The sequence below is a fragment of the Thermobia domestica genome, chromosome 6, assembly GCF_964235325.1.
Source record: "Thermobia domestica chromosome 6, izTheDome1.hap1.1, whole genome shotgun sequence".
In the NCBI taxonomy this organism is placed as follows: domain Eukaryota; kingdom Metazoa; phylum Arthropoda; class Insecta; order Zygentoma; family Lepismatidae; genus Thermobia; species Thermobia domestica.
Genome location: NC_137459.1, coordinates 312662725 through 312673260, shown reverse-complemented (window position 1 = coordinate 312673260; position 10536 = coordinate 312662725). Strand labels below are relative to the sequence as shown.

The 10536-nt window shown below is 38.1% G+C and overlaps 1 pseudogene; it reads left to right on the top strand.

Annotated features, from left to right (window-relative positions):
* The first annotated feature begins 327 nt into the window (after nucleotides 1-327).
* On the top strand, nucleotides 328-1533 carry LOC145688597 (small subunit ribosomal RNA; annotated as a pseudogene).
* Nucleotides 1534-10536: the final 9003 nt, after the last annotated feature.

Sequence of the window (10536 nt, the reverse complement as noted above, 5' to 3'; positions counted from 1 at the left end):
TCTAACGGGAGCCAGGCCCCACAAAGGTAATCTTATTCTGGTGGAAAAGGAGTCTTTAAAATTGCTCTGTCGGATGTACCGGCAACGTGTGGAAGGAAGCTGTTGTAACCCAAGGACACAAGTAGGCTTGTTCCATTGGATTGGGAGTCTAATATGCTCTTGGCGGCTGTCACACGGCCAGTATTAACGGGAGCTAGTCACCGCAAGAGTAGGCTTATTCCAGCGGAACAGAAGTCTAAAATGCTTGGTCGGGTGTAGCTTTTCTATCCTTTGTTAGAACGCTGTGTTGGTTGTGTCCAACACTTTCCGGCTTTTTATTCGGTCAATTCCGTGGTTGATCCTGCCAGTAGTCATATGCTTGTCTCAAAGATTAAGCCATGCATGTCTCAGTTCAAGCCAAAACAAGGTGAAACCGCGAATGGCTCATTAAATCAGTTATGGTTCCTTAGATCGTACCTATCCTACTTGGATAACTGTGGTAATTCTAGAGCTAATACATGCAACTAGAATCCCGCCCAGCAATGGAAGGGATGCTTTTATTAGATTAAAACCAATCTGTCGGTTCGTCCGTCCGAAACCTTGGTGACTCTGAATAACTTTGGGCTGATCGCACGGTCTCTGTACCGGCGACGCATCTTTCAAATGTCTGCCTTATCAACTGTCGATGGTAGGTTCTGCGCCTACCATGGTTGTTACGGGTAACGGGGAATCAGGGTTCGATTCCGGAGAGGGAGCCTGAGAAACGGCTACCACATCTAAGGAAGGCAGCAGGCGCGCAAATTACCCAATCCCGGCACGGGGAGGTAGTGACGAAAAATAACGATACGGGACTCATCCGAGGCCCCGTAATCGGAATGAATACACTTTAAATCCTTTAATGAGAATCTATTGGAGGGCAAGTCTGGTGCCAGCCGTCGCGGTAATTCCAGCTCCGATAGCGTATATTAAAGTTGTTGCGGTTAAGAAGCTCGTAGTTGGATCTGGGTCTCGGACGATCGGTTCGCCGCCCGGCGTTTAACTGATCGTTCCGGACGTCCTGCCGGTTTTTCCTTTCTCGGTGCTCTTCATTGAGTGTCTTGATTGGCCGGCACGTTTACTTTGAACAAATTAGAGTGCTCAAAGCAGGCCGTGTCGCCTGAATGTTCGGTGCATGGAATAATGGAATAGGACCTCGGTTCTATTTTGTTGGTTTTCGAAACTCGAGGTAATGATTAATAGGGACAGACGGGGGCATTAGTATTGCGACGTTAGAGGTGAAATTCTTGGATCGTCGCAAGACTAACCGATGCGAAAGCATTTGCCAAGAATGTTTTCATTAATCAAGAACGAAAGTTAGAGGTTCGAAGGCGATCAGATACCGCCCTAGTTCTAACCATAAACGATGCCAGCCAGCAATCCGCTGAAGTTCATCCAATGACTCGGCGGGCGGTTTCCGGGAAACCAAAGCTTTTGGGTTCGGGGGGAAGTATGGTTCAAAGATGAATCTCAAAGCAAATAGCATTCCCCTTAAGGGTAGTTATTTATAGATCATTCTTCGAACCCCTAACCCCATTTACGTTTATTAAACAAATATAAAACATTACATATATATATATATATATATATATATATATATATTCTAGAAGTGTAACAAGTGGCTCCGGTGCTACCCTACGTCCTCGTCATCGGAGCTGGGACTCGCCTCAAGGGGTGCTATAGCAAAGTCCGAGTGCTCCCCTTGAGGTAAAATTAGCAAAATGGGTAGCAACCCCCGATGGTAGTGTGCCTAACGTGCTCGCCACCATCGGGAGCCTTTTATATCCATAGCTAGGTGCACAGTTTTGTTTAGTTCTTTATGTTATGGCCTATTTTAGGTTATAGCGCACAGCACCATACTATTAACATCATTATACACTTGCATCCTTCTTTTAATTTCTTTAATTTTTTAGGCTACCTTTTAGTTCCTTTTATTAACCCTATCCTTATACATCACACCTGCACCTCAGATAGGTTGTCTTTCTTTTTAGGTCCCAGCCCCAATCCGGGGAGATGTCCAGGGGAGTCTTGTCATATAGGTGACAAACCAGGCCGAAATGGCGAAGAAGAAGCCACCACCCGGTGAACACACTGGGGGAGACCTACATGCACCCGTTTAGGCTACCGTCCCGCCGGATGAGGGTGGTACGGGGAAACTCTCGAGGATTGTCGACCCCACCCGGGAATCCAAGGGAGCGCACCCGCACCCCCCTACCCGACTAAAGAACGAAGAAGTCCCCGCATGAGTCCAGGTGGGACTGGGCTACATGCAGGGAGTTATAAACCCAAGGGGGCGTAACTATGGTGTTACAAACCTGAGGGGATTTAGTACGGGTATACACAATTACCCTCCCAGGTTCAAATGCCAAGAATCTAAGGATTCTAATTTTCTTTTTTTTATTTACCCCCCAAAAAGGGCGCTCATAATTGCCGACTTTTGCTCATAAAAGCCGAACTGTTCTCATAACTGCCGACCTGGGTCCCACTAAATATACGACTGATAGTATAAGTTCAATGGTTCATGGTTGCTGTGAAAAGGCTCACAGTTGCCGTCAGATTCCTCACACAAGCCGTCACAATGCTCACATCTACCAATAAATGCTCATATTTGCCGACCATTCGTTCATAATTGCCGACCAAGGCCTCACAGTTGCCGTCAAAACGCTCATAGTTGCCGACTTTTCTTTCATAATTGCGGACAAAGGACTCATAGTTGCCTCCATAATGGTTCCTGATCATCTTCAAAATACTCACAGTTGCCTTTAGAATGATCACACGTACTTTCAGAATGCTCACACTAGCTTTCGCGATGCTCATAGTTGCCGACCTTTCATTCTTAATACGGTATCTAACATACTGCTGATAGTGTAAGTTAAATGGTTCATGGTTGCTGTCAAAAGGCTCACAGTTGCCGTCAGATTCCTCACTCAAGCCGTCAGAATGCTCACATTTACTGATAAAGTGCTCATAGTTGCCGACTATTCGTTCATAATTGCCGACCTATGGCTCATAGTTGCCGACTATTCGTTCATAATTGCCCATCTATGGCTCACAGTTTCCGTCAAAACGCTCATAATTGCCGACTATTCGTTCATAATTGCCGACCTTTGGCTCACAGTTGCCGCCAAAACGCTCATAGTTACCGACTTTTCGTTCATAATTGCGGTTTATAGGGCTCAAAATTGAAAACATAATATTTCATGCTTATCTTCAAAATACTCACAGTTGGCTTCAGAATGTTCACAGGTGCTTTCAAAGTGCCCACACTCGCTTTCATGATGCTCATAGTTGCCTACTTTTTGTTCATCATTGCCGACCCAGGGCTCACAGTTGCCGTCAGAAGGCTCACAGTAGCCGACTTTTTGTTCATAATTATAGACACAGGGCTCATAGTTCAAAACATAATTTTTCATGTTTATCTTCAAAATACTCGCAGTTTGCTTCAGAATGTTCACACGTACTTTCAGAGTGCTCACACTTGCCGTCAAAACGCTCATAGTTGCCGCCTATACGTTCATAATTGCCGACCTATGGCTCACAGTTCCGTCAAAACGCTAATAGTTGCCGACTTTTCGTTCATCATTGAGGATATAGGGCTCATAGTTGAAAACATAATTTTACATGCTTATCTTCAGAATACTCGCAGTTGGCTTCAGAATGTTCACACGTGCTTTCAAAGTGCTCACACTCGCTTTCACGATGCTCATAGTTGCCGACTTTTTGTTCATAATTGCCGACCCAGGGCTCACAGTTGCCGTGGAAACGCTCATAGTTGCCGACTTTTCGTTCATAATTGTGAACATAGGGCTCACAGTTGCCGTCAGATGGTTCACACTACAACGGTACGTTGTGTATTTTTCTATTTTTTGACAATGAGTACCTCTTTATATGTACTAACCCAGGTTAATTTCGAAGAATAAGTTAATTAAAAATATACAATTATCAAATATACAAAAAAGATATTTATGTCATAAAATAATGAGATTTTCAATATCTAGTTGGCAGGCAAGCACATAAAAATGTATATATATATATATATATATATATATATATATGTATATATATATATATATATGTATATATATATATAAATAAAAAATGGAAACAAACCACGTAATGGAAACAATGTTATTTTAACGTGGGTCGTATGTATTATAAGAAAATAAGGAACCACGGGTCATTATATACAACGGTACGTTGTATAATTTTATATTTTTTGGCAATGAGTATTTCTTTATATGTACTAACCCAGGTTAATTTCGAAGAAGAAGTTAGTTAAAATATACAATTATCAAATATACAAAAGAGATATTCATATGTAAAGAGATATAAAGATATATAATATGGAAACAAAGCACATAATGGAAAGAGTGTTATTTTAATGTGGTTCGTATTTATTATAAGAAAATAAGGAACCAAGGCTACAGCGAATTATATTTTATCGTTGTAACACTAGCCGTATATTACCAGCTATTTGGACATGTAATCTCAAGGTATAGTTACTTGTAATTGGAACACAAACGAGAAATTCGGTATTCTTGTACGTTTTCATTAGCGTTACCTAAGTAAATCAGTACAAAGTAAAAATTTTCAACTTTACAGTAATTTTATGCGGAATTCAAAAGTATTTCTCATGTCATTTATATTGGACGTGTTCTGCACGCCAAAATGTTCAGTTACTTGTGGCAGGATTAGAATGATGAAATTTCGCATGATTGTAGGCTTTCGGGACTAACCTACAGCAAAATTGCCAAAAGTGAATATTTTTAATGTTTAAGGGGTCTAAAGGGGGATGAAGAAATTCCCATGTTATTTAAATAGGCGTTTTCTTGGGATCCAAAATCTTATCTTTTAATTAGTTGAAATAGTAAAATAAACTTGAAATTCCTTAGAATTGTGAGAATAAGAGGTGCAAGGGTGCAATACCTTCAAAAGGAGGGGCTTTGTGGACGAAGCCACAAGCTAACCAAAAGAAAATACAGTTTGTCTTTTACCGAAGGTTTGAAAAGTTTTCGGCGAAGAGAGGGATAGCTGTGCACGAAGATGTGTTGACATTGAGCGGAAAAGTGGAAGGAAAAAAAATAGTGATAAGCGAAAAAACAATAACATAAATTTTATTTAATCATATTCTTTACTCTTTCAATGGGTGAACAATAATAGAGTATGAAAGTAGATTAGAGTAAATTTATATTTCGCTCAAACTTGAGGTCATTTTTATTCGAAACTAAGCTTTTGCACTACTATAAGGAAACTATTCAAAACTGAGAAGTGCAATTTCTACAAGAAGTGTACCTGGATATTGTGCGTTCGAGTAGGTATAAGGAATTATTGTACCTGCACTTTTCTAAAAGAAAAGATACTCTAAATTGTTGTAGAAAGTTAAAAATTTGACGGCAAACAGAGCCCACGCTTAACGTCAAAGTAGTAGTGGCCCCGTTATGCCCGAATGACTCATCCTCACTCTCTTTCATGACCGGGGTGAAAGGTCAATGACCTTGGCCCGGGGTCAATGACCTAGGGGTACCTAGACCACCCCCTCTAAATTTTGGCAGGGGTACCATGGCCCACCCCCTAAATTTTGGCAGGGGTACCTAGGACCACCCCCCTTAAATTTTGGATATTGCCAAATTTAAAAATTTGGTATGGTAGCCTAGGACCACAGTATGTACCTCTATCAGTATTGGGTGTCTATGTCGTTCCCTTTCATGGGTAAAAAATTGCCAAAAATTCAAATTTCGGGGGTTTTTGACCTAATTTATCCCCTTTGATGAGGTGTTATTACCTTATATGGTTATATGGGCGTATACAGGGGTCCATTACCTTTCACAAGACATGGGTATATTAATGCACCCCTTGAAAAATTTGGGAGGGGTGGCCCACCCCCTAAATTTTGGCAGGGGTACATAGGACCACCCCCATTAAATTTTGGATATTGCCAAATCTAAAAATTTGGTGTGGTAGCCTAGGACCATAGTATGTACCTCTATCAGTATTGGGGGTCTATGTCGTTCCCTTTCATGGGTAAAAAATTGCCAAAAAGTCAAATTTCGGGGGTTTTTGACCTAATTTATCCTCTTTGATGAGGTGTTATTACCCTATATGGTTATATGGGCGTATACAGGGGTCCATTACCTTTCATAAGACATGGGTATATTAATGCACCCCTTGAAAAATTTGGGAGGGGTACCATGGCCCACCCCTTAAATTTTGGAAATTGACCAATTTAAACATTGGGTATTATAGTACAGGACCCTAATATGTATCATGATAAATTTGGGTGGTCCACCTCATTTCCTTCTAGGGGTACAAAATTGCCAAAAATATAAACGTAAGCAATACGTTATACCACGTGTTTGGTTTTTGGCTCAATTTATCCCCTTGGATGAGGTGTTATTACCTTATATGGTTATATGGTCATGTATAGGGGTCCATTCCCTTTCATAACATATGGGTATATTTGTGCACCCTTGAAAAATTTGGGAGGGGCACCTTGGCCCACCCCTTAAATTTTGGAAATTGACCAATTTAAACATTTGGTATTATAGTACAGGACCCTAATATCTATTATGATAAATTTGGGTGGTCCACCTTGTTCCCTTCTAGGGGTACAAATTTGCCAAAATTTTAGTACAACCACGTGTTTGGTATTTTGGCCCAATTTATTTCCTTGGATGAGGTGTTATTACCTTATATGGTTATGTATAGGGGTCTATTCCCTATCATAAGACATAGGTACATTTGTGCACCCCTTTAAAAATTTGGGAGGGGTACCTTGGCCCACCCCTTAAATTTTGGAAATTGATCATTTTATATATTTGGTATTATAGTACTGGACCCTAACATGTACTATGATAAATTTGGGTGGTCCACCTCGTTTCCTTTTAGGGGTACAAAATTGTCAAAATATAAACGTAAGCAATACGTTATACCGTGTGTTTGGTTTTTGGTCGATTTTATCCCCTTTGATGAGGTGTTATTATCCTATTTAGTTATATGGTCATGTATAGGGGTCCATTACCTTTCATAAGATATGGGTATATTTGTGCACTCCTTTAAAAATTTGGGAGGGGTACTTTGGCCCACCCCTTAAATTTTGGAAATTACCCAATTTAAACATTTGGTATTATAGTACAAGACCCTAATATGTATTATGATAAATTTGGGTGGTCCGCCTTGTTCCCTTTTAGGGGTACAAAATTGACAAAATATAAACGTAAGCATTACGTTGTACCACGTGTTTGGTTTTTGACCTAATTTATTCCTTTGGATGAGGTCCTATTACCTTATATGGTAATGTATAGGTGTTCATTCCCTATCATAAGACATAGGTACATTGATGCACCCCGGGAGGGGATTCGGTATCATAGTACATGACTCAACATGTATCATGATAAATTTGGGTGGTCCACATCGTTCTCTTTTAGGGGTACAAAATTGCTAAAATATAAACATAAGCAATATGTTGTACCATGTGTTTGGTTTTTGGCCCAATTTCTCCCCTTTGATGAGGTTTTATTACCTTATATGGTTATATGGTCATGTATATAGGTTCATTTCCTATCATAAGATATGGGTACATTGATGCATCCTTTAAAAATTTGGGAGGGGTATTTTGGCTCATCCACTCGGTTTTAGAAATTGTTTAATATAAGCATTTGGTATCATAGTACAGGTCTTCAATATGTACCACTATAAATTTGGATGGTCCTCATCGTTCCCTTTTCATAGGTAAAGAACTACCAAAAATCAAATTTCGGAGGTTATTGACCCCTATTTAGCATGTTATATGGGTATGTACAGAGGTTTATTACCTTTTATATGTTTATGTTCCCTTTTAAATTTGGGAATTATCAAATAACAAAATTCGGTAAACGTTTTCTAGGACCCATTGTAGATGTTGATGTTCCTCTTATGGCCAAATATTCAAAATTTAAATGTTATTGACCGGCTTTATTATTGAATAAGTACAGGATTTATTACTTTTTTCATAAGACACAGGTGTATTTGTGTACCAATCTTAAATTTTGGAAGGGGTATATTTCTTATTGTGTATCAATAATTGGTAATTGTTCTTAAAATTGGATAGTATCTCTTTCATTGGGTAAATCATTATGATCATGTGATCGGTTATTGACCTATGATGGGATTAGGAGTCCAGGACATTGGTACATTGAAACTTTGTAGGATAATTTGATAATGCGTCATTGGTTTTGATTATTCCCGCCAAATATAAACGTAAGCAAGACGTTGTACCACGTGATTGTCCTTGATGAGGTAGTGTACAGGGATTCATTTCCTTTGTTGTGGTACTTCTTAAGTTTGAGTACACACACACTTCTAGAAAACAGTTGGTTCTACTCAGGTAAACAATTGACGGACATTATTGACCTTATTGAACATATAATGATATGATTAACTCTAAGACTTAGGTATATCAAGAGAAGTATTCTTTAAATTTGGGAATGGTGATAAACAGAATTTTAACATAAGGTGCGAAATTTGAAACAATACATTGAACTTTAGTCACAGCTCATAGTCTAAGATCATTGGTGGTGATTGATTTGACCTTGAGCTTTAGAAATCTGATAGCTAACCTTATTGAATCTTATGACTCATAGTCTTAAGGCAATACATGCTACAACACTGGCAAAGTTATTGTTGATGTAATTTGATTGGATGATCACTATCTTTCCTGCAATCTGATTGGTTGATCACAATCTTTCGTGCAATCTGATTGGTTGATGATTTTCAAATCTTTGCTGTATTCAGTTTTAAGTTTTGTTTAACATTTAAAAATCTTGGTTTCGTTCAACATTTTGCACTCACTGATAAATATGATCAAAACCGTTTATTTGTTAATCGAATAGTTAAAAACCGGATAAAGTTTGACGGTTAACCGTGAAACGTAAAATTTTTAGTTTGAAATTTTTTGTTTGAAACTTTTTGTTTCGAAATTTTGTTTGAAATTTTTTTTGACAACTTTGTTTCAAAATTTTGTTTGAAATTTTCGTTTGAAATTTTTGTTTGAAAAATTTTTGTTTGAAATTTTTGTTTCCAAATTTTGTTTTGTTTTGAATTTTGTTTTTTCAAAATTTTGTTTGAAAATTTTTTTTGTTTAAAATTTTTTCGTTTGAAATTTTTCGTTTCCAAATTTTTTTCGTTTCAAAAATTTTGTTTCAAATTTTTTTTGTTTGAAAATTTTTGTTTGAAAATTTTTTGTTTGAAATTTTTGTTTGACATTTTTAAAAGTTTGTGCACTCATTAGTAAAGAACCGGAACTGTTTAGAGCAAAAACCTTTGACAACATTGTGGTGCAATAGTACACATCAGAATATGGGGTTGTACTTGAAATGAAAAAAAAAAACACAATTCATTGAAATGGATCATTTTACTACACTCCACATACATCCATACCAGATAGTGGTTCTGGATATTGTCGATACAATGTATTTTGAACTTCTTGCACTAGTTTGCCTTTAGCGTATAATTTTAATTCCAATTGAAGTCTTTTAAGGTCTATTGCGATATCAATTGGTGGAAACTCAATGTCCATTTGATCACAAATAAACTGTTTATCAATGCAGGTATGCACCCACGAACGATGTTGACAACCATCACAATATCTAGATACATGTTGTACAATATGCATAACACATTTTTCAAAATAGTACTTTTTCAGGAATATACTAGTTTTGTTGCACACTTCCACTGCATGTTTCGCACACTGAAATACGTTGATAAATTTGTTCCATTCCGTTTGTGTTAGATACACCATGTTGCGAGGGACATGGAATGTACTCTTTTTACGTAACAGCACCATCTTCTCTTCGAGGACTGTACGCAGCACCACTTCATGATTTCAGCCTAATGATTTGACTATGGTCACATTTAGCTCATCATGAAAATAATCGTTCATTTGGTCGATTCGTGAACATAATATTTGCCATTCTTCACAGGTCAGTTGTACACCAAATTGTTCTGCTTTGCCCAATCGAATCACAGGTTCAAATGTTCTAGCACTGATACCAATCATCACATGTTTTGTTTGAAATATATTTATTGGATAATAGCTTGCGAAGATGAACTCTTTATCGTTAGAAGTACACATCTTTCCTCCTGAAAAGGACTTGCTCAAATGATTTCGTGGGATGATACTGTATTTGCTGGTTTATAGTTATTGCTGACGTCATTGGTAAGGAATGTGCTGACATTTGAATTCATGATTTCATCACAGTTGCTGACGTCATGCCGACCAACCAAATTCATACAACTATGTCTGATGTGCTGACGTTTGTATTCATGATTTCATCACAATTGCTGACGAATCTGGCAGTGTACTAAATTCAAGTTGATGACTTCGACCCAAGAATCCTTTGTAACATAAAGATACAGATCCAGAATTTAAGAAACGCAGCAGTTCTTCTTGTTTTGATGCTTCCATGGGTAAATATCTTGCTGGTAAAATTATATTCTTATCATTTTCAAGCTTCACTACGATTCTTAATCCAAACTTTGTAGGGA